The sequence below is a fragment of the Heptranchias perlo genome, chromosome 5, assembly GCF_035084215.1.
Source record: "Heptranchias perlo isolate sHepPer1 chromosome 5, sHepPer1.hap1, whole genome shotgun sequence".
Taxonomy (NCBI): Eukaryota; Metazoa; Chordata; class Chondrichthyes; order Hexanchiformes; family Hexanchidae; genus Heptranchias; species Heptranchias perlo.
The window spans coordinates 104,798,850-104,824,549 of record NC_090329.1 but is presented as its reverse complement, the minus strand read 5'-3'; the positions used below and the strand labels follow the sequence as shown (position 1 = coordinate 104,824,549).

Genomic DNA, 25,700 nt, shown 5'->3' with positions numbered 1-25,700 from the left:
TAGGATAGATTTAATGTGAAAAACATCATCCAATTTAATTTTCTACTAACTACTGAATTCAACGTCACTGATTCACAGTTCGTACTAAATTCGTAGTTTAAATATACTAATTTAGATAGGTTTACATGTAATGGCATCAGCCTTGGCTCTGTGGTACCTCTGATCCAGAAGTCTGCAGGTACCAGCTCCACTCCAGAGACTGGCATACATAATCTAGGCTAAAGCTTCAGTACGGTGCTGAGAGAGTGCTTTATGACCCCCCCCCCTTTATGACTCACCACTGCTGAGGTGCTGCCTTTTGGATGAGACGCCTTTCCCTAGATTAGAAGAGTGACTGCACTCTGAAAGTACTTCATCGGCTGTGCAGCACTTTGGGATATCCTGAGGTCATGAAAAGTATTACATAAATGCAAGCTCTTTCTTTCTTAATTTACATGAATATTAATTAGCAGTAAACAAATTACAGCGTTATTTATAAATGAAGGAAAGAACTTGTATTTATATAGCACCTTCCATGTCTTCAGGATGTTATAAAGCACTTTACAACTAATTAATTTCTTTTGAAGTGTAATCACTGTTGTTATGTAGGCAAATGCAGCAGACAATAGGCACACAGCAAAGTCTGACAAACGGCAATGAGATAAATGAGCAGATAAACTGTGTTTTTTGGTGGTGTTGATTGAGGGATAAATGTTGGGCAGGACAGGAGCAGAACTCTCCTGCTCTTCTTCAAAAACAAGTCATAATGGGGAATTGTAAACAATTTTACAACACCAAGTTATAGTCCAGCAATTTTATTTTAAATTCACAAGCTTTCGGAGGCTACCTCCTTCCTCAGGTGAACGATGTGGAAAATTTTCCACATCGTTCACCTGAGGAAGGAGGTAGCCTCCGAAAGCTTGTGAATTTAAAATAAAATTGCTGGACTATAACTTGGTGTTGTAAAATTGTTTACAATTGTCAACCCCAGTCCATCACCGGCATCTCCACATCATAATGGGGAATAGTAGGGTAAATTTTTCTCATCATCGTATTGGCAGTAATCTGGCTGAGTGGATCACCCACCCATTATCGAACCCGTCTAATTTTTATTCCATCAAAATCAATGGAAGTGAAAATTGGACAGGTTCTACATCGAGGCAATCAACTCCATCAGATTGCCGGCCACGTGATGAGCAAAAAATGAACCCCAGTAGCTCCTAGTAACATAAGATAAATACTGCTTACTTGTTTTCACCTCAAAGTCAATACGAAGCAATCTTCAACCCCCAACCCCCCATAAAAAAGTAATGATACAGCATCTCAAATGACTGAATGTTTTGAATTCAAATCTGATTGAAAAGAATTTGGCCCAATTGCAGAACCCCTCAGGATACTTTCTAATAGATGGCAGACACCAGCTAGATGACCACAAAAACCATACGGGATCTTTGGACTATACAAATAAAGGCATAGGGCTCAATTTTGAAATGGTGGCGGATTGACAGCTGTAGGGGAGGGGGGGGTGAAGGTGCACGTGGCAAACATGGATAAAAAAAAACTTGCCTTTTCCGACGCAATCGCGATGTAATTGATGGTGATTAAAGTCTCTTCCGGGTTTCGCGCCCGGCAGCCAGCCTGATTGACAGGCTGGCTGTCGACAGGAGCTGCAACGCGAGGTGGCGGTGGGGAAAGAGACTGAGACATCATCCCGTGCTGGAACAGAGAGTGGAGGGAACCGAAGATCGGGGCAAGGGGGGAGTGGGGAAGATCAGGAGGAAAGGGGAAGATCGGAGGGGGGGGGGAGAGGGGAGGATCGGGGGGGGGAGAGGGGAAGATCAGGAGGGGGAGAGGGGGAGATCGGGGGGAAGAGGAAGATTGGGAGGGGGAGAGGGGGAGATCGGGGGGGAGAGGAAGATCGGGGGGGGGGGAGAGGAAGATCGGGGGGGGGAGAGGAAGATCGGGGGGGGGAGAGGGGGAGATCGGAGAGGAAGACCTCAGGGGCTGAGTGGGACATCGGAGAGGAGACATTGGACATTGGAGCAGGGTGGAAAGGTAGGGTTATCTTTTTTTTAAACTTTGTGCAATGGTTTCTTATTTAATTTATTTTGTTTATTTTTCCCCGATCCGGCCCCTTCACTCCTGGTTTCACCAGGCGTGAATCAGAAGCCATGGGAAAGCCGCCCAGGTAAGTTTAAAATTGTATTAACTATCTACTATGTCAGAAATAAAGTACCTTAGGTACTTCAATGAGGTACATTTGGTTCTTTAACTATCATCCCGCCGGTTTTAATTGCCTGTAGGAGTTCCGGAATCGGGAAGCGCGCACACAGGTGCGTCTGTGGCAACCCCAGAAGTCGGCGGGTTGGAGCCGGCTTCTGAACCTGCTCGGGATTTGTGCCATTTTTGCAGCCCCACTGGAGCCCATAGAGTGCAGAGTTAAACTAAACCTTTATAAATCAATGGTTAGGCCTCAGCTAGAGTATTGTGTCCAATTCTGGGCACCACACTTCAGGAAGGATGTCAAGAGCTTCCAGTTAGATGGCTGGAGTCCACGAAAGCACACCCCAGCATGAGTCAGTGCACTCAGAAGAGAAAGGGAGATAGGGGCGGGGCGGGGGGGTGGTGGTTAAAGAGACTCAGAAGTATTTTAAAAACATGTTTGTAACATATACAGCTGTTTTTTTTATTCGTTCATGGGATGTGGGCGTCGCTGGTAAGGCCAGCATTTATTGCCCATCCCTAATTGCCCTTGAGAAGGTGGTGGTGAGCCGCCTTCTTGAACCGCTGCAGTCCATGTGGTGAAGGTTCTCCCACAGTGCTGTTAGGAAGGGAGTTCCAGGATTTTGACCCAGTGATGATGAAGGAACAGCGTTATATTTCCAAGTCGGGATGTTGTGTGACTTGGAGGGGAACGTGCAGGTGGTATTGTTCCCATGTGCCTGCTGCCCTTGTCCTTCTAGGTGGCAGAGGTTGCGGGTTTGGGAGGTGCTGTCGAAGAAACCTTGACAAGTTGCTGCAGTGCATCCTGTAGATGATACACACTGCAGCCACGGTGCGCTGGTGGTGAAGGGAGTGAATGTTTAAGGTGGTGGATGGGGCAACTGTCGAGCGGGCTGCCTTATCCTGGATGGTGTCGAGCCTCGAGTGTTGTTGGAGCTGTACTCATCCAGGCAAGTGGAGAGTATTCCATCACACTCCTGACTTATGCCTTGTAGATGGTGGAAAGGCATTGGGGAATCAGGAGGTGAGTCACTCGCTGCAGAATACCCAGCCTCTGACCTGCTCTTGTAGCCACAGTATTTATATGGCTGGTCCAGTTAAGTTTTTGGTCAATGGTGACCCCCAGGATGTGATGGCGGAGGATTCGGCGATGGTAATACTGTTGAATGTCAAGGGGAGGTGGTTAGACTCTCTCTTGTTGGAGATGGTCATTGCCTGGCACTTGTCTGGTGCGAATATTACTTGCCACTTATCAGCCCAAGCCTGGATGTTGTCTTGGTGTTGCTGCATACGGGCACAGACTGCTTCATTATGTGAGGGGTTGCAAATGGAACTGAACACTGTGCAATCATCAGTGAACATCCACTTTTCTGACCTTATGATGGAGGGAAGGTCATTGATGAAGCAGCTGAAGATTGTTGGGCCTAGGACACTGCCCTGAGGAACTCCTGCAGCAGTGTCCTGGGGCTGAGATGATTGGCCTCCAACAACCACTACCATCTTCCTTTGTGCTAGGTATGACTCCAGCCCTGCGGAGTTTTCCCCCTGATTCCGATGGACTTCAATTATACGAAGGCTCCTTGGTGCCACACTCAGTCAAATGTTGCCTTGATGTCAAGGGCAGTCACTCTCACCGCACCTCTGGAATTCAGCTCTTTTGTCCATGTTTGGACCAAGGCTGTAATGAGGTTTGTAGCCGAGTGGTCCTGGCGGAACCCAAACTGAGCATCGGTGAGCAGGTTATTGGTGAGTAAGTGCCGCTTGATAGCACTGTCAACAACACCTTCCATCACTTTGCTGATGATTGAGAGTAGACTGATGAGGCGGTAATTGGCTGGATTGGATTTGTCCTGCTTTTTGTGGACAGGACATACCTGGGCAATTTTCCACATTGTCAGGTAGATGCCAGTGTTGCAGCTGTACTTGAACAGTTTGGCTAGAGGCACAACTAGTTCTGGAGCACAAGACTTCAGCACTACAGCCGGGATGTTGTCGGGGCCCATAGCCTTTGTTGTATCCGGTGCACTCAGCCATTTCTTAATATCATTTGGAGTGAATCGAATTGGCAGAAGACTGGCTTCTGTGATGGTGGGGATATTGGGAGGGGACTGAGATGGATCATCCACACGGCACTTCTGGCTGAAGATGGTTGCAAATGCTTCAGCCTTGTCTTTTGCGCTGACGTGCTGGACTCTGCCATCATTGAGGATGGGGATGTTCACAGACCCTCCTCTTCCCATTAATTGTTTAATTGTCCACCACCATTCACGACTGGATGTGGCAGGACTGCAGAGCTTTGATCTGATCCACTGATTGTGGAATCGCTTAGCTCTGTCTATAGCATGTTGCTTCCACTGTTTAGCATGCATGTAGTCCTGTTTTGTAGCTTCACCAGGTTGGCACCTCATTTTTAGGTACTGGTGCTGCTCCTGGCATGCTCTTCTACACTCCTCTTTGAACCAGGGTTGATCCCCTGGCTTGTTGGTAATGGTAGAGTGAGGAATATGCCGGGCCATGAGGTTACAGATTGTGCTGGAATACAATTCTGCTGCTGCTGATGGCCCACAGCGACTCATGGATGCCCAATTTTGAGCTGCTAGATCTGTTCTGAATCTATCCCATTTAGCACGGTGATAGTTTCCTCAGTGCGAAGAAGGGACTTCATCTCCACGAGGACTGTGCGGTGGTCACTACTACCAATACGGTCATCGATAGATGCATCTGTGATAGGTAAATTGTTGAGGACGAGGTCAAGTAGGTTTTTCCCTCGTGTTGGTTCGCTCACCATCTGCTGCAGGCCCAGTCTAGCAGCTGTGTCCTTCTGGACTCGGCCAGCTTGGTCAGTAGTGGTGCTACCGAGCCATTCTTGGTGATGGACATGGAAGTCCCCCACCCAGAGTACATTCTGTGCCCGGTGCCTCGTGGTCGTCCAGTTTTATTCTTATGACTTTTTGCAACGAGATTGTACAACTGAGTGGCTTGCTAGGTCATTTCAGAGGGTGATTAAGAATCAACCACATTGCTGTGGGTCTGCAGTCACATATAGACCAGGCCGGGTAAGGACGGCAGGTTTCCTTCCCTAAAGGACATTAGTGAACCAAATCAGTTTTTACGACAATCCAGTAGTTTCATGGCCACCATTACTGATACTAGTATTTTAATTCTAGATTTTATTTAATTAATTGAATTTAATTAATTGAATTTAAATTCCCCAGCTGCCGTGGAGGAATCTTAACTCATGACTCCGGGTTATTAGTCCAGGCTTCTGGATTACGAGTCCAGTAAGATAACCACTATACTACTGTACCCGTATAGCATTGTATGAAAGTGGAAATAATACACAACTTGCTGTAAATAGAAAATAAATGATCCCTATTGTGACCTGGAACATCCACAGGACCAGCAGGAAGCTGTTTCCAGTAAAATGCCTTTTTCTTTCTTTCTGTGCTACGTTCGTTCCTGTCTAAACAAAGGTGTCAACAAGGGAAGCACAAGAAAGTAGACAAGAAAATGAGGGACGGAGGAGTTTGCACTCCATTTGCCAACATGACAGAAAATTGGTGCAAATGCTCTGCAGATTGACAGGCAACCCGCAATGCATAGAATTACATAAAATGTACAGCACAGAAATAGGCCATTCGGCCCAACTTGTCCATACCGGTGATTATGCTTCACACGAGCCTCCTCCCACCCTTCTTCATCGAACCCCATCAACATATCCTTCTGTTCCTTTCTCTCCCTGGTGTTTATCTAGATTCCCCTCAAATGCATCTATGCTAGTGGACTCAGCAATTCCTTGTGGTAGTGAGTTCCATATTCTAACCACTCTCTGGGTAAAGAAGTTTCTCCTGAATTCCCTATTGGATTTATTAGTGACTATCTTATATTTATGGCACCTGGATCTGGTCTCCCCCGCAAATGGAAACACCTTCTCCACCAAACCCTTTCATAATCTTAAAGATCTCTATCAGCTCACCTATCAGTCCTCTCTTTTCCAGAGAAAAGAGCCCCAGCCTGTTCAATCTTTCCTGACAGGTATAGGCTCTCCGTTCTGGTATCATTGTTAAAATTGGATAGCCATGTGGTGAAGGATCGAATACGAGAGCCTGGTCTTTACATGCATGCTAAACAGCAGAAGCAACATGATATAGACAGAGCTAAGCGATTCCACAATCAATGGATCAGATCAAAGCTCTGCAGTCCTGCCACATCCAGTCGTGAATGGTGGTGGACAATTAAACAACTAATGGGAGGAGGAGGCTCTGTAAACGTCCACAATGGCGGAGTCCAGCACGTGAGTTCAAAAGACAAGGCTGAAGCGTTTGCAATCATCTTCAGCCAGAAGTGCCGAGTGGATGATCCATCTCCCGATATCTCCACCATCACAGAAGCTAGTCTTCAGCCAATTCGATTCACTCCACGTGATATCAAGAAAGGGCTGAATGCACTGGATACAGCAAAGGCTATGGGCCCCGACAACATCCCGGCTGTAGTGCTGAAGTCTTGTGCTCCAGAACTAGCCGCGCCGCTAGCCAAACTGTTCCAGTACAGCTACAACATTGGCATCTACCCGACAATGTGGAAAATTGCCCAGGTATGCCCTGTCCACAAAAAGCAGGACAAATCCAATCCGGCCAATTACCGCCCCATCAGTCTACTCTCAATCATCAGCAAAGTGATGGAAGGTGTCGTCGAAAGTGCTATCAAGCTGCACTTACTCACCAATAACCTGCTCACCGATGCTCAGTTTGGGTTCCGCCAGGACCACTCGGCTCCAGACCTCATTATAGCCTTGGTCCAAACATGGACAAAAGAGCTGAATTCCAGAGGTGAGGTGAGAGTGACTGCCCTTGACATCAAGGCAGCATTTGACCGAGTGTGGCACCAAGGAGCCCGAGTAAAATTGAAGTCAATGGGAATCAGGGGTAAAACTATCCAGTGGCTGGAGTCATACCTAGCACAAAGGAAGATGGTAGTGGTTGTTGGAGGCCAAGCATCTCACCCCAGGCCATTGCTGCAGGAGTTCGTCAGGGCAGTGTCCTAGGCCCAAACATCTTCAGCTGTTTCATCAATGACCTTCCCTCCATCATAAGGTCAGAAATGGAGATGTTCACTGATGATTGCACAGTGTTCAGTTCCATTCGCAACCCCTCAGATAATGAAGCAGTCCGAGCCTGCATGCAGCAAGACCTGGACAACATCCAGGCTTGCGCTCATAAGTGGCAAGTAATATTCGCACCAGACAAGTGCCAAGCAATGACCATCTCCAACAAGAGAGAGTCTAACCACCTCCCCTTGACGTTCAATGGCATTACCATCGCCAAATCCCCCACCATCAACATCCTGGGAGTCACCATTGACCAGAAACTTAACTGGACCAGCCATATAAATACTGTGGCTACAAGAGCAGGTCAGAGGCTGGGTATTCTGCAGCAAGTGACTCACCTCCTGACTCCACAAAGCCTTTCCACCATCTACAAGACACAAGTCAGGAGTGTGATGGAATACTCTCCGCTTGCCTGGATGAGTGCAGCTCCAAGAACACTCAAGAAGCTCAACACCATCCAGGACAAAGCAGCCCATTTGTTTGGCACCCCATCCACCACCCTAAACATTCACTCCCTTCACCACCGGCGTACTGTGGCTGCAGTGAGTACCATCCACAGGATGTACTGCAGCAACTCGCCAAGGCTTCTTCAACAGCACCTCCCAAACCCACAACCCCTACCACCTAGAAGGACAAGGGCAGCAGGCACATGGGAACAACACCACCTGCACGTTCCCCTCCAAGTCACACACCATCCCGACTTGGAAATATATCGCCGTTCCTTCATTATCGCTGGGTCAAAATCCTGGAACTCCCTTCCTAACAGCACTGTGGGAGAACCGTCACCACACGGACTGCAGCGGTTCAAGAAGGCAGCTCATCACCACCTTCTCAAGGGCAATTAGGGATGGGCAATAAATGCCGGCTATGCCAGCGACACCCACAGCCCATGAACAAATTTTTTTAAAGAAAAGTTGTTTTCAAGCCTTTATTCACAAAGATTCCTCTTAGACCACACCACACCCTACATAAGCTCTCCAATAAAAAGGATGCAAGAGTCCCAATTGATAACCACCACCTGAATACAATTAACACTCATTGATATAAATCATACAATTAAGATCATCCTGATAAACCTTTTTACACCTTCTCCACTGCCTCTATATTCTTTTTCTTATATGGAGACCAGAACTGTTCACAATATTCCAAGCGTGGTCTAACCAAAGTTCTATACAAATTTAACATAACTTCCCTGCTTTTCAATTCTCTCCCTCTAGAAATGAACCCCAGTGTATTATTTGCTTTTTTTTTGGCCTTATTAACCTGCATCGCTACTTTTAGTGATTTGTGTATCTGTACCCCCAGATCCCTCTGCTCCTCGACCATATTTAGACTCTTTTTTTCCCAAGGAATATGAGGCCTCCTAATTCTTCCTACCAAAATGTACCACTTCATATTTATCTATATTGAAATTCATTTGTCAATTACACATCCATTCTGCAATGTCTTCCTGTATTTTGTCACAGTTCTCCTCAGTATTAACTATATGCTTCAACTTGGTGTCCGCAAATTTCGAAATTGTACTTCTGATTCCTGACTCCAAATCGTTTATGTAAATGGTGAACAACAGTGGTCCCAGCACTGATCCTTGTGGAACACCACTTCCCACCTTTTGCCAGTCTGAGTAACTACCTTTAATCCCTACTCTCTGTTTTCTGTTTTGTCGCCAGTTTGCTATCCATTCTGCTACCTGTTCCCTGACTCCACATACTGTGACCTTAGTCATGAGTCGACAATGCAGTACCTTATTGATGGCCTTTTGAAAATCCAAATATATTACATCTATTGCATTATCCTTGTCTACCCTTTCTGTTACTTCTTCAAAGAATTCAATAAGGTTGGTCAAGTGTGATATTCCCTTTTGAAATCTGTGCTGACTATTCTTTATTATATTTTTAGTATCTAGATGTTTTTGTATTACACCTTTAAATAAGGATTCCATTATCTTTCCTGCCACCAACATTAAGTTAATTGGTCTATAGTCCCCTGGACTTGTTCTTTCTCCCTTTTTAAATATAGGAATCACATTAGCTGTTCGCCAGCCCTCTGGCACTGTTCCCTTTTCTAATGATTTTTTTATATATATGTAATGGTGCCTCTGCTATCTTTCCCCTAACTTCTTTTAATATGCACAGATGCAATCCATCTGGACCAGGGGTCTTATCCTTTCTAAGTTTGATTAATTTGTCTATTATCTCCCTCCTTTATATCTTAAATATCTTTATATCTTTTTTGATCTGTTTTTTTAATGTCATGCCCACCATGTTAATCTCCCTGGTAGAGGCAAAGTAATTATTTAATTTTTCTGCCATTTCACTGTCATTACCTGTGAGTTTATCGTGTGTATCCCTTAGTGGCCCGATCCCTATCCTGATTTTTCATTTCTTATTTATGTGTCTGTAGAATACTTTACTATTTCTTTTTATTTTCCTTGATAATTTAATTTCGTAGTTTCTCTTTGCCTTCCTAATTGTTTTTTTTGACTTCCTCCCTGACCTTTTCGTATTCCCTTTTATTATCCTCTACTTTCTTATCAATGTGCTTCGTGTATGTTTTTTTCTTTAGTTTCAATTTTGCCGTTATTTCTTTATTCATCTATGGTGTGTCATTACTGGCTAATTTGTTCTTGCTTTTTAGTGGGTTATATTTCTCCTGGACTCTATTCATCATCGTTTTAAATGTTTCCCACTGCTGTTCTATTTCTTTGTTTGTCAGTAAATTTTTGCAGTTTACTTTCCCTCGTTACATTCTCATCCTCTTAAAGCCAGCTTTTTTCCAATTTATTACTTTGCTCTGTGTCTTACTTACGTCCTTCTCAATTTTTATCTTAAACCTTATTATGTTGTAATCGTTATTGCCTAGATGTTCCCCTACACTTACTTCTCTTATGTGTTCGGTTTCATTTCCCATTACTAGATCCAGCAGTGCTTCCTCTCTTGTTGGATCTTTTTCCATACTGGGTAATGAAGGAGTCCTGCACACATTGCAATTCTCCATTCCCTTTACCCCTTTACCTACCTCTTCTTGCCAGTTTATTTGGGGGTAGTTAAAACCTCTCATGATTATTCTTCTATGTCCTTTAATCATTTCCTACACTTGCTTACATAATTCTACCTCCAACTCCTTTCCAATATTAGGTGGTCTGTAGTGTACCCCTATTAGCATGATTGACCCTTCTTGTCTTTTATTTCAATCCATATGGATTCTGTTTCTATCCTTCTGTTAGTTACGTCCTTTTTTCTACTGTCATTATTTTATCTCTAATTAGTACAGCTACTCCATCTCTCTTCTTCCTTCCCTATCTTTTCTGACTATGTTATAACCTGCAATATTTAGTTGCTAGTCCTGTTCTTGATGTCGCCATCTACATCTGGTTCCTCACTATGGATTATTGCTTCCAGTTCCCCCATTTTATTTTGAAGTACAGGTAGTTCAATTCATCTTTAATAGTTATTCCTTTTACTTTACTTTTAACAGTCCTTTTATACTTCTGTTTTGTAACTGTATTTGTACCTTGACCATTTATGTTATCTTTATTCCTTACCCTGGTCTGACCTTTACACTCATCTCCTGTCTCTTTTATCTTTAAGTTTTTGTTATTGCTACCAGATCCCTCCTCACATCTTGCCAGTTTAAAGCCTTGTCCACTGCCCTATTTATCCCTTCCACTAGGACTCTGGTCCCATTCCGGTTCAGGTGGAGCCCGTCCCAGCAGTACAGCTCCTTCCTGTCCCAGTACTAGTGCCAGTGTCCCATGAAATGGAACCCCTCCTTCCCACACCACTCTTTCAACCACACATTCACCTTTCTGATCTGCCTATTCCTGTGCCAATTAGCACATGTAATCCTGAGACTGCTGCCCATGAGGTCCTGCTTTTTAATTTAGTTCCTAGCTTCTGATATTCCCTTAGCAGGACCTCCTCCTTGTTCTTCCTTATGTCATTGGTTCCAACATGGACCACGACAACTAGATCCTCCCCCGCTCTTTCCGAGTTCCTCTCCAGTTGCTCCGAGATGCCCTTTATCCTTGCACCAGGTAGGCAACACACCCTCATGGATTCTCAGGCACAAGTGCAGATGATGCTATCTATCCCCCTGATTATAGAATCTCCCATGACTACAACCTTTCTATTCTGATCCTACCCCCTTTGGATTGCCTCATGCTTCACGTTGCCATGGTTAACATTCAGGGCATCCTCCCTGCAGCCTTCATTCTTATCCTCCCAGGTATCAGGTACCTCGTACATGCAGGATAGGACCAGTGTCTGTGGAACTTCCTTCTCTACCTCTCCTAGATTCCCACTACCATGCTGACTAACAGTTACACTCTCCCCTTCCTGTACCTGTGTTTTCCTCTGAGGTGTGCCTGTACTCTGGAGAAAACTATCCAGATATTTCTCCCCCTCCCTTACTTGTCGGAGTGTGACTAACTCACACTCCAGCTCAAGGACTCTGAGCCGGAGTGTCCCAAGCAGAGACATTTACTGCAGATGTGGCAATCTGGGACAGTCTCGCTGTCCACAAACTCCCACATATTACAGTCCCAACATGTAGTCTGTACTGCTATTTCTAGTTTTTATTTATTTATTTATTATCGGTAGTTTATTTCTAGGAATAATAAAATCCCTTGAAATATAGATTACATTTAGTAAATGGATTTAGCTTGATTTTAAAATAATTAGTAATTACTTAAGGAATAATTTGAGCCCAGAGCTGGGAAGGGGGCGTGGGGGGGGGGGGTCCACTTGCGAATGGGAAACCCGGAAGTACGGGTTTCCCTGACATTCTTACAATTTTTTGATGGTTTCCTGCCGGACAGACTGGATTGAGAGGCTGGTCTTAGTCGGATGAGAGAAGAGCAAGGAAGAGGTAAGTGTTCATGTAAGTCTTAGATTGAATGGGGGAGGGGGGAAGTGGGGGCATCGGGGGCCATGGGGGTCAATCATCGGTGGGGGGGGGGGTCAGTCATCGCGAGGAGGATCGGGGATCATCGTGGGGTAGCGATCATTTATAGGGTCACGAATGTTGGGGCAAATCGTGATCGTGAGGGGGATCGCAATCATTGGGAGGGGGGATCGTGATCATTGGGGGGGGTCGCAATTCTTGCGGGGGGGGAGGTCACTGCTATTAGGCTTATTGGGCCTGGGGGAAGCATTCCTGCTCCTCCGGGCCCACAAACTATGCTATAAAGGCATAACCTGCAGTTTCGGGCCTTCTCGCCTCCTCTAACGCGGCATGGAGAAGGCCCGGGAATCCCAGCCCCCAGAGGCTAAAATTACAAAACCTGAAAAGATGGAGGCCCGGAACAATTTTTAATGCCCCCCTGCCCCCAACCCACCTGTTTTTCCAGGCTAAAATCATGCCCTTAGTCTTTTTTTATTTTATGTATTTTTTTAAATTTAAGTTTTAAAAGTTGATAGATTAACTTATAGTCCCTTGGTTTAAATCACTTCACACCTCCTTCCCCCTCTGTATCTAATTACCACACTCACCAAATTCTCAGTTGAAATCCTCACTCTCTTAGCAATTCACTCCGTTAGAGGTTCACTCTCTGTCCTTCTCAACCTCTGTGCTCAATGCATTTGAACTGATACTGGTGGCACAGCCCATTGGTAGCCAACACGTACTAAGCAGTGGCAGGACATGGAAAGTAGCCTTTTGATTTCTCAAGGAGAGATTCCAGTCTGCGCAGCAACAAATTGCTTCCCGGTGAATGAGGCAGGGAAAATCAGTAGCAAAATTAACCCACGATGCACTCACGTGCCTCTTGCTGTCCAACTGAGAACAACTCCATTATTTAAGAAGGGAGGGAGGGAGAAACCAGGTAACTGTCCATTTAACATGAATTGCAGGGAGGTTACTGGAATCGATCATCAAAGACAGAGTGATTGAGTGCTTGGACTAGTATGAGCTGATCAAAGAGAGTCAGTGTGGGTTTGTGACGGTTAGGTCATGTCTGACTAATCTAGTTAATTTTTTTTTAATATCACTGACATGGTGGAAAGGAGAATATCTATGGATGTTATCTATATGTACTTTCAAAAGGCACGGTTCTGCACAACAGATTATTAGCAAAAATGAAAGGGTACCGAATTGGAGGTAACATGTGAGGTGGGTTGCTAATTGGTTGGGAGGTAGCAGACAGAGGGAGTAGAGATAAAGAGAACAATTTCTAATTGATGGGATGTGCCAAGTGATATTCCACAGGGATCTCACAATATATATTAATGACTTCGATGGAGGAATAAAGAGTTGTACACCCAAGTTTGCAGATGAAACTAAGAGATAGAAATTTGTATGCATTGTGCCTGTTCTTCATTTGTAATACCGGAGCAAAGCATACCAATTTAGCTGCGCACCCTATTTGCACAGGCATGGGACCCACTGCTAAATTCATGAACACCCGTTTTTTAGATGTCCCAGGAAGACGCCTAAAACAGATCGTAGGCTACTTGCATATGTTAATGAGGGGCCTAAAGCCTGTTTTAAGACCCCTTCCCAAAATTAGGCTGCCCTGAACGCTGCCAGCGCTGAGCTGGCTGCATTCTGGGTAACCAGGTCTACATGGGACCTAACCCCTGATCCTTAAAGGGATCCAAAAAAGTAAGTTTCTGAAAAATGTTTTACCTGTATACAGAGCCAGAAAGAGCAGGAGTGCTTCTGAGGCTCCACGGTAGTCCCAAAATCATTGCCGGCCCCTGCTCGGCAACATCCTGATTACCTCCACTCGCCCTCCTGGACCTACCTGAGCATCGCAGTGGCCCAAAATTGATGTCTGATTTGCCGCTGAGCTACCTAGGGAGGTCTGCAGCTCGCCGGTCTAATTGAAATCAAATTGGGCCTTGGGCCTACCTGTTCTGCCGCAGGCTGGCGCTATCCAATTTCTACCTCTAAGTTAAGAGGCACAGTAAATTATGTAAATGGGGGGAGAAAGTTCCAAAGGACATAGATAGACTAAGTAAGTGGGCAATACTATGGCAGATGGAGTTACATCGAAACTACAGCACAGAAACAGCCTCCTCCCTCCCTACTTCATCTAACCCTATCAGCATGCCCTTCTATTAAGCGTACCCTTTCTCTTTCAAGTGCTTATCTAGCTTCCCCTTATATGAATCTATGCTATTTGCCTCAACTAATCCTTGTGGTAGCAAGTTAAACATTCTTACAAACTCTTTGGGTAAAGGAGTTCCCCTGAATTCCCTATTGGATTTATTAGCGATTATTTTATATTTATGACCTTTACTTTTGGACTCCCCCACAAGTGGAAATAGTTTCTCTACGACTACCCTAACAAACCCCTTCATTATCTTAAAGACCTCTATCAGGTCACCCTTCGCCCTTCTCTTTTCTAGAGAGCAGAAACCCAGCCTGTTTAGCCTTTCCTAATAAGTATATCCTCTCAGTTCTGGTATCATCCTTGTGAATCTTGTTTGCACCTTCTCCAAGGCCTCTATATCCTTTCAATATTAAGGAGACCAGAACTGTGCCCAATACTTCAAGTGTGGACTAACCAAGATTCTACACAATTTTAACATAACTTCTCTGCTTTTCAATTTTCTTCCTCTAGAAATGAACCCCAGTGCTTGGTTTGCTTTTTTATGGTCACTACTTGAGTCACTACTTTTAGTAATTTGTGTATCTGCACCCCGAGGTCCCCTTGCTCCTCTATCCAATTTAGATTCTCGTTATCCAAGCAGTATTCCGACCAAAATGCACCACCTCACACTTACCAATATTGAAATTCATTTACCAACTACATGCACATTCTGCAAGTTTATTAATGTCCTCTTGAATTTTGACGCATTTTTCTTTTGTATTAATTACCCCAACCAATTTGGTATTGTCCGCTAATTTTGAAATTGTACATCTGATTCCCGAATCCAAATCGTTTACGTAAATGATGAACAACAGTGGTCTCTAGATTCTCTAGATATTTTTCTATTACATGTTTGAATAAAGATTCCATTATCTTTCCTACCACTGACGCTAATCTAATTGGTCCAAAGTTCCCTGGACTTGTTCTATCTCCCTTTTTAAATGTAGGAATCACATTAGCTGTCCGCCAGTCCTCTGGCACTATTCCCTTTACGAATGATTTTTTTTATATATATGTAATAGTGCCTCTGCTATTTCCTACCTAACTTCTTTTAATATTCACAGATGCAATCCTTCTGGACCAGGGGTTTTATCCTTCCTAAGTTTGATTACTTTATCAATTATCTGCCCCCTTTCATTCTTAAATGTTTTTATGTCTTTTTTGATCTCTTCTTCTAATTTCATGCCCACCATGTTAGTCTCCCTGGTAAATACTGAGGCAAAGTAACTATTCAATATTTCTGCCATTTCTCTGTCGTTACCTGTGATTTTATCTTGTGCATCCCTATTCTGATTTTTCTTTTGTTATTTATGTGTCTGTAGAATACTTTACCAATTCTCTTTATATTCCTTGATATATTTTGTAGTTACTCTTTGATTTCCTAATTGTTTTTTTGACTTCTTTTCCAACCTCTTCATATTCCCTTTAGCCATCTTCTCTTTTATTGTCTATGTACTTAGAGTATGCCTTTTTCTTTTACCCTTATCTCTTTATTCATCCATGGTGTTTTGTTATTGGCTAGTTTGTTCTTGCTTTTTAGAGGAATATATTTCTCCTGAACACTATTGTTCACCGTTTTAAATATTTCCCACTCCTGTTCTATCTATTTGTCCATGATATTTTTTCCTGTTTACCTGCCCTAGTTCCAATCTCATCCCCTCATAATTAGCTTTTTTCCAATCTATTTGTTTGGTCTTTGTCTTACTTATGTCTTTCTTCATCATTATTTTAAACCTAATTGTGTTATGATCACTATTACCTAGATGTTCCCTGACGTTTACTTCTTTTATCTGTTCTGGTTCATTTCCCATTACTAGATTCAGCAGTGATTCCTCTTTTGGGCTTTTCACATACTGGGTAAGAAAGAAGTCCTGTACACCCTGTAAAAACTCCATTCCCTTTTCTCCTTTCCCTACCTCTTCTTGTCAGTTTATTTGGGGTAGTTGAAATCTCCCAGGATTATTATTCGATGTTTTTTTACTCATTTCATAGATTTGTCTAAATATTTTATCCTCCACTTCCCTCCCACTATTAGGTGGTCTGTAGAATATACCTATTAACATGATCAATCCCTTCTTATCCTTTGTCTCAATCCATATGGATTCTGCTTCTATCTTAATGTTACTTATGTCACTTCTTTCTATTGCCTTTATGTTGTCTCTAATTAGTAGAGCTACCCCATCCCCCACAACTTCTTCCTTCCCTATCCTTTCTAAATAGATTATATCCTGCAATATTTAACTGCCAGTCCTGTTTCAGTTATCCCTCCCACTTCTGGCTCCTTGCTATGAATTATTGCCTCCAGTTCGCCCGTTTTGTTTCGGATGCTGTACACATTGCTATACAGGCGATTTAAGTTGCTTTTAGTAGTTGTTCCCCTCACTTTATTTTTAAAAGTCATTTTATACTTAGAATCATAGAAAGGTTACAGCATGGAAGGAGGCCATACGGCCCATCGAGTCCACGCCGGATCTATGCAAGAGCAATCCAGTTAGTCCCACTATCCCGCCCTTTCTCCGTAGCCCTGCAATTTTTTTCCTTTCAAATACTTATCCAGTTGTCTTTTGAAGGCCATGATTGAATCTGCCTCCACCATCCCCTCGAGGACTGCATTCCAGATCCTAACCACTCGCTATGTAAAAAAGTTTTTCCTCATGTCACCTTTGGTTCTTTTGCCAATTACCTTAAATTTATGTCCTCTGGTTCTTGACCCTTCTGCCAATGGGAACAGTTTCTCTCCATCTACTCTGTCTAGACCCTTCATGATTTAAAATATTTCTATCAAATCTCCTCACAATCGTCTCTGTTCCAAGGAGAATAACCCCAACTTCTCCCGTCTATCCACGTAACTAAAGCCCCTCATCCCTGGAATCATTCTAGTAAATCTCTTCTGCACCCACTCTAAGGCCTTCACATCTTTCCTGAAGTGCGATGCCCAGAACTGGATACAATGGGCTCGAATTTAGCAGGCCTGCGGGTTCCCAGCGGGTGGTCCTCCGGGAGCGTCGAAAACGCGGACGGGTAATTGTTCGCGTCCCCCACGCGATCGCGGGATAATTGGACCCATTAAGGCCTGCTTCCGGGTTCTGCGCTCCCCAGCTGCGTGCCGGCCGGCTGCGCATGCGCAGTACCGTCGACGCGATGTAGGAGCTCCAGTTAAAGGGGCAGTCTCCCAAAGCCCCTCCTGCTGCAAGCAAGAGGTCTGGGAGAATGGCTCAACAAAGGGGAAAGGCTGCGCCCCGTTTTTCAGATCTGGCACTGCAGCTGATGCTGGAGGGCGTGAGGAGGAGGAGGGAAACACTCTTCCCTGAGGATGGGCGCAAGTTCCCTGCCGCCGCAACCAGGAAGGCATGGGCAGAGGTGGCGGCGGAGGTGAGCAGCAGGGGCAACACCCCAAGGACTTGGGAGCAGTGCCGCAAGCGCTTCAATGACCTGACTAGGTCTGGCAAGGTGAGTACACCAACGCACCCTCCCACATCCCGTCCCCACCATCACGCCAAGCAGATCACAACCCCCTCCTGCACAGCCACCACTGAGCTCCATCAGCAATCCTCACAGCCACTCATTCACCATCCTCGCCGTGCACGCAAGTACCCACCGTCCCTGACCCCACCCGAACACTACCACACACCCCAATCCCCATGCAATGGGATGGGCACGTGGCCCACACTTCCTCCCATCCGTTCCGCGCCACGCTCAACCCAACCACACCGATGCTCGATGCGTCTCACGATGCAAGACGCACCCACTCACACATCTGTGTTTTGCCTTCACAGGAGAAGAGGAGCAAGAACAACCGCGAAAGGGCACGCACCGGAGGTGGGCCGCCGCAAGTGGTGGAGCTCACCGACGCAGAGGTGGAGGCGCTCGACCTCGCCCGCACGCGACATTGCCTGTCGGTGGCCGATGGCGAGTGTGTCGCTGCCGAAATGGGCGGTAAGGGAAAGCTGACACTCAACACCCATGATCGCGAGTGACCGTATCATCACCTGCCATCAGGCGCACTGTCAAGTTGGTCCACATGCCTCAAAGTGCCCTCTGTTCTCTTGCAGGTGCGTCTTTGGATCAAGCGAGCATGGAGGGCGATTCCTCAGAGGACATGGCGGTCTCTGAGGGTGCATCGTCACATCAGAGCCAACCATCCACCAGCGCAGAGACACGCACCTCGGTGGGTCCCCCTCGCCAACTAGTTGGGGTAGCACTTGGTGAGTCACTGCGCACGAGTGAGCATGAGCAGACCCTGGTGGCAGGGGCAGCCGCGGAGGGTCCGCGACGGAGGGAGCACTCATCTCCAGGCTCTGCTCAGCCGGACCCAGATGCTGAACCCAGGGGGCCACCAGAGAAAAGGAGAGTCGTCGAGGGCCACCAGCTAATTGCTGAGGTGCTGGCAGAGGTGCCGCGCGCATTGTCCACAATAGCGCAGGCGATGGAGGAGTCCACCTCCTGCATGTGGGCATTGGTGGCGCAGGCACAGGAGGGTACCGACGACACAGTGTCGCAGGTAGGTGCGGGACTGTCTGCGGTGGAGGACAGGCTGGCCTCCCTCGAGCGTCACGCACAGCTCCACTTCGAGTCCTTGCAGGCCCTCACAACGTCTGTACGGATTCAGGGTGAGCAACATTCCGACGCCACCAACAGGCTGAGGGATACACTAGGGGTGGCCTTGCAAGGCCTCACACATGCCATCCAAACTGCCGTCCAGCAGGGTGGAAGGGGTGATGTGGGCCGAGGCCAAGAGAGGGATGATGGTGACCGGGGACATGGAAGCGGGGACGCCTCTCAAGGCGTCCCCACGTCCCACCCGTCGCCCACCTCTCAACCAGCACCCGCAATGGTGCCTCCTCTCCAGGTGGCCGAGTCTGCCCCTGCCCCGGTGCAGGAGGAGCAGTCTGTGGAGGTGCCCTCACGGGCACCGAAACCCAGGGGCCGTCCGCCAAAAGCATCTACCCGGTCAAGGCAAGAAGACGAGCAACCTGCCACTACCTCTGCTGGAGCCACAGGGGTAGCACCACGTAGGGGTTCCCGGAGAAGAATTCCAAAGGCCTTATAATCACAAAGGGAATACACCAGGGTGTTTATTATTTTGTACTTTGTTTCTTAAATGATGTCACATTCCACATATTAAATAGTCTCTTCTCACCACTCCTGCCACCTCTCGTCCATTCTTCCGCGGCTTGTGCAGTAGTTGCGTTCCGTGGAGGCCATCATGACGGCGAACACCTGCTGCCACCCATTGGGCACACTGCTGTGGGTGCAGGATTACTGGCAGCACTCTTCAGTGGAGGGGGCTGGTATGGCCGCTCGCATGTGCAGGTGAGGAGATGCGAGCGCCTCGCAGTGTCTGACTCTAGGAGAACCGTTGACGTATGAGTGCGTCCCTGGCCCGGCGACCATCCCGGTGAGTCGCGGCTCGGCGCATGGGTCGTCCAACATCCTCGGGCGCGTCCTCCTCCTCCTCCTCCGCCTCCGCCTCCTCCTCCTCCTCCTCCTCCTCGCCTTCCTCAATGTGGGTGGCGGGTGTGGATGGGGCCTCCTCCAGCGGCACCCCTCTCTGTTGGGCCATGTTGTGCAGGGCACAGCAGACAACTATGATTCGTCCCACTCTGAATGGTGTGTATTGGAGCGCTCCCCCAGAACGATCAAGGCACCTGAAGCGCATCTTGAGAAGCCCTATGGTCTGCTCAATTGTAGACCTGGTAGCAGTGTGGCTGTCATTGTACCGACGCTCCGGCTCGGTGATGGGGTTCCTCAGAGGTGTCATGAGCCACGTGTGGAGGGGATACCCCTTGTCGTCGAGGAGCCAGCCGTTGCCGGCGTTGGGTGCCTGCAGGATGGGCGGGACGGCGGACTCCCTGAGGACGAAGGCATCGTGGCAGCTGCCGGGGTATCTGGCGCACACGTGTAGGAATCTCTGGCGGTGGTCACAGATGAGCTGGTCGTTCATGGAGTGATACCCCTTCCTGTTGATGAACAGCCCTGGCTCATGCGGAGGTGCCCGTATTGCGATGTGGGTGCAGTCGATTACACCCTGCACCCGTGGGAAGCCGGCCATGGCATGGAATCCAACCGCCCTCTCCATCTGGCTGCGCTCGTCCATGGCGAAGTTGATGTAGTGGGAGGCCCTGCGGAACAACCCATCGGTGACCTGCCTTATGCACTTGTGTGCAGAGGACTGACAGACCCCGGTGATGTCCCCGGTGGCACCCTGGAAGGAACCGGATGCGAAGAAGTTGAGGGCAGTGGTGACTTTGACGGCGACAGGTAAGAAGATGCTGCTTGGTCCATCAGGGAGCAGCTCGTCGTTAAGGAGGCTGCAGATGTCGGCGACTACCTGGCGATTGACTCTGAGCCTCCGTATGCACTGCTCCTCGGAGAGGTCCATGAAGCTGAGCCTCGCTCTGTACACCCTGTGCGGAGGGTAGTGCCTCCTGCGACGCATCTCTCTCTGCGGTTGCCCTCCCTCCTGCTGTGCAGGTGGGTGTGCCGCAGCACCATGTTGGGGGGCCCCACCTCTCCGAGGCGGACGGCGTGGACTGTGAGGCTGCTGGGGCTGGTCATCCTGTTCGTCCTCCGACGATGTCAACGCACCACCCATCTGGCAGGTGTTGGTGTGAGGGGTTGTGCAGGGTAGGTGGGTGGGTCCTCGGACTGGGGCTGCGGTTTCGTGTCGGTCTGTCCTCTGGCTTGGCGGGGGTTGGTGGAGGGCAGGGGTTGCCCTATGTGACGCGGTGGCCTCCTGCGTGGGTGAGGGCGCTCCCCCGTGGAGCGCACCTTGGCACCTGGCACAGGCTGCTGGCTGCAACACGCCTGGTTTGAAGGGTCCTGTTTCCCCCAGTGTGGGAAACTGACTGCTTTGACCGTAAAATCCCACACTTCCTCTTTTGACAGCTGCTTCAGCTCATTAACTGACCACAACAAGCAAGTTAAGTGCTCTCAAGTGGAACCCCGCTGGCTTTAATTGCCTGCGGGATTCCCACCAGCGGGGCTTGCGCGCGCAGCCCCGCACGTCAGCGCGGTACCCGGAAGTGGCCGGGATTTCGTCCGAATCCGGTCACGTGATCGGAGATCGGGATTTTCGGGGCCCCCCCGCTGGAAACCCGCAGGTAACCCGACCCTAAAATCGAGCCCAATACTTCAGTTGTGGCTGAACCAGTGTTTTATAAAGGTTCATCATGACTTCCATACTTTTGTATTCTATGCCTCTATTTATAAAGCCCAGGATCCCGTTTGCTTTTTTAACCGCTTTCTCAACCTGCCCTGCCACCTTCAACGATTTGTGCACATATACCCCCAGATCTCTCTGTTCCTGTACCCCTTTTAGAATTGTGCCCTCTAGTTTATATTGCCTCTTCTCGTTCTTCTGACCGAAATGTATCACTTTGCACTTTTCTGTGTTAAATTTCATCTGCCACATGTCCGCCCATGCCACCAGCCTGTCTATATCCTCTTGAAGTCTATCACTATCCTCCTCACTGTTTACTACCCTTCCAAGTTTTGTGTCATCTGTAAATTTTGAAATTGTGAAATTGTGCCCTGTACACCCAAGTCCAGGTCATTAATATATATCAACAAAAGCAGTGGTCCCAGCACTGACCCCTGGGGAACACCACTGGACACCTCCCTCCAGTCTGAAAAACAACTGTTTACCACTACTCTCTGTTTCCTGTCTCTTAGCCAATTCTGTATCCATGTTGCTATATGTTCTATCACTTATGTTTTATAACTGTATTTGTTCCCTGATTGTTTATGTTACCCTTATTCCTTACCTTGGTCTGATCTTTTCTATCACTTCCTATTTCTTTTTTCTTCAGACTTACATTGTCTTCACCAGATTCATCCCCCTGTTTTACTAGTTTAAAGTCCCATCAACAGCCTTATTTATCCTTTACGCCAGGGCACTAGTCCCATTCCAATTCAGGTTCCATCTAATCATTTTACTGATCCAGCACTGATGCCTTAAATTTTTCTCAAAAACATCTTAATGCAAACCTTGATTGTCAATTTATAACTGATGCATAAGACAACCTCCTTAAATATAAGATGATGTACTACAGTAGTAGGAACAGCACTGCACTCAGATTGTGGGCTATTATTTCACTACATCTTACCTAATCAAATTACGGTTTAAAAGATCAAAAGTTTAAGAGTAACATAATCACAGTGAGGGTTTTACATGTCTTTCACCCAAGCAAAATAAGTCTAATACTAGTTTATTTATTCTAGCTATTCCATTTGGGTTTAGATAATTACAGGTTATTCTTAGTTCTATTGTCAGTGTAATAGGATTAGTAATAAGCGCACAATGTTACGGGGGAGTGGCTAAATTCAATGGTGGGTGCCCTCAGCAACAAAAAAGTAAGAGCTATTCAAACAGAATAGTAGTTGGCTTACAGAGTGATTACAAACTTGTAAAAAATCTTTAAAGCTATTTTTAATATATATAATGAAAAAAAAATAAGAATCTCAGGTACTGTCTAAGCAGTCATGACTTTTTTACTCAGTTGATCACTGTGTGCTAATTTTGTAGCAGAAATTTATTAAAGAGACCATATTGCACAAATAACTAATTCTGTTGCTGACCTATACCCTGTACAGGAAAATAGACTAAATACAGCCACACACTGTTGACTTGTCACTTGTCCAGCGCTCATATATAATACAGTTAGAAATGATAATAAATTGTACTTGTTTGCATATTTGTGTTTAAGCTTCTATCATGCTGTCTGCACTGGGTACTATTCAAAGCATCTGCAGCTGTGCTCAGCTCAATAATGGAGTCTTGCACTATCCCATCCACAGTGTGTCTCTGTCTTCTGCACAGTGAATTAACTTCTTCACTGCAGTGAAATAATGGTAACAAAAAAAAAGTTTAAATTGGAACAATTCATGAAGATGGAATATTTTACACACCTTGCATACCAAAGCTTAGTTATTTTAAACTATGGTACTTTAATAACTTGAATTAAATTGTCTTTTAATAGTATTCTGAAGGCCAGTTTGAGGATTTTGTAATGTTCAACAATGTTAATTATTGACAAATATTATTTTCAAAATATGAGCTAAGTCAGTGTCTTGGTCTTAAACACAATGTCAATGTGTGCCTGTTTGGGGAAAAAGGGGCACAGCATAAATTGCTTTACAGATCAATTTTCTAAAGAGATGAGTAAATGCTCAGTGATTCTTGCAAACAAAGCACTGACTGTTCAATCTGGCTTTGGGAGATAATGCGTATGGGTTCACTGTATTTGCTTCCGCTAGACACCAACAGGGTGCTCTGTTACAGCCATGGAAGCCTAATTAAGTACAGTACTTAATAAACTTTTAAACCATCAACAGGGCAGAATTTTATTTAAGCTAACACCGGCAAGCATGCGCTATGGCTGAAATAGGTAGAATTTGTTCAGCAAGCACATGTGTGATCTCATACTACAAGTCATCCGCACCAGCACGACCTTCACTGGAACGTTAACCCAACAAACACCTAACATCTGCCTCATAACTTGTTCATTCAAACTTTGACATCAATTCTTTTATTGCTTTTCACACAGGAAATTAAACCTCGACTGAACAGCCACACAATACCTCCTTATTTGAGTGACAGTTTTACACTGTAAGCAAGTTTTCAGAATCTTATGTTTCCTTTTCAGGAAAACAAAAGACTCATCTTTACACTAGGTTTACGAGCATTTGAAAACTTGTTTGTATGCTAAACACGTTAGTCTAACAGAAGGAAGCACCTTTATAAAAGTCAGTTAGTGATGCTGTTCTTATTACCTTCCAATATGTGAAGGCAGCTGGTGTATGTGCAAGGAAGATTAGAGCTAATAACAGTTCCTGTCTGCTGTAGCAGTACAGTTTATGGAAACGTGTGACAGACCTAAAATTTATAGTTGTCCAGGCAGATATAGCATTTATTGGAATTTGTGACACAAGTAGAGTTTATAGCATTTGTTACAGAAGTGGATTTTATGGCAGTCAGTTGCAGAAGTAGAGTTCATACCAGTCAATAATGGAAGTGAAGTTTACAGTGGTTTGTAACGGGAGTAGAGAGATTATATAAGTCTGGAATAGGAGTAGAGTTTGTAACAGTCCATAACAGAATTTGAGTTCATAGCCATCGTTACCAGTAGTAAGTGTTACAATGGCCCTTAACAGAATTAGAGTTCATAGCAGTCTAGAAGTCTACAATAAAGGCAGAGTTTATAGCATGTCCATAAAAGAATTACTGTTTCAAACAATCGATTACAGAAGCAAAGTTCCTTGTCTCCCCTTTGTTTCCTCGACTGAAGAGGCGACTCTTGTTGGGTTGCAGTTCAATGGTAACCTCATGCTGACCATGTAGATCGCTAAGTAGTCAATTGGTCTCTTCCCATCCCAGCTCTTAACCACCCAGTTATCCTCCTGAACCCAATCTTGCCAACATTACCAAACTGTACTTATCCTCCAGCACTGATGCACCTCTGTTACGGATGCCAATATCACCCCTCCTCAGAAAATACTCTCAACCTTATCTTTCTCTCCAAAATCCTAGAATGCATCATTGTTTCCAATGATGCTCTCACATCTCCTTGTTCAAGACTCTGAAGTCTGTCTTTCACCAACCAACTACACTGAGATTGCACTGGTCAGTGTCACAAACATCATGTTGTATGACTGAGACCATAGCTCACAGTCTCTGCACATTCTCTTCAATTACTCTGCTGCCTTTGACACTGTTGACCACTCTAGCCACCAGTGGTGGCACTGCAATCTCATTCTTCCATTCATTCCTGTTGCATAATAGGCATTACACTATAGAATTGGTGATGTGATATAAGTGATTTTAATATGTATTTTGTACTGAGAGTGTCCTATTGGCCACCAAATAGTGGGAAGGAGATAGAGGAGCATATTTTCAGGCAAATTACAGAAAGCTGTAAGAACTATGAAGTTCCCCATTATCACTACTCTAATTACCCAAAATAGACTGAGACAGTAACAGTATAAAGGGAAAAGAATCATAGAATCATAGAATCATAGAATCATAGAAGTTACAACATGGAAACAGGCCCTTCGGCCCAACATGTCCATGTCGCCCAGTTTATACCACTAAGCTAGTCCCAATTGCCTGCACTTGGCCCATATCCCTCTATACCCATCTTACCCATGTAACTGTCCAAATGCTTTTTAAAAGACAAAATTGTACCCGCCTCTACTACTGCCTCTGGCAGCTCGTTCCAGACACTCACCACCCTTTGAGTGAAAAAATTGCCCCTCTGGACCCTTTTGTATCTCTCCCCTCTCACCTTAAATCTA

The 25,700-nt window shown here is 45.8% G+C and overlaps 1 protein-coding gene across 2 annotated transcripts in view; it reads right to left on the bottom strand.

Annotated features, from left to right (window-relative positions):
- LOC137321491 (glutamate receptor ionotropic, kainate 2) overlaps nucleotides 1–25,700 on the bottom strand; it is a 394,735-nt gene that overhangs the window by 28,402 nt on the left and 340,633 nt on the right. The gene's annotated exons all lie outside the window — the stretch shown is intronic.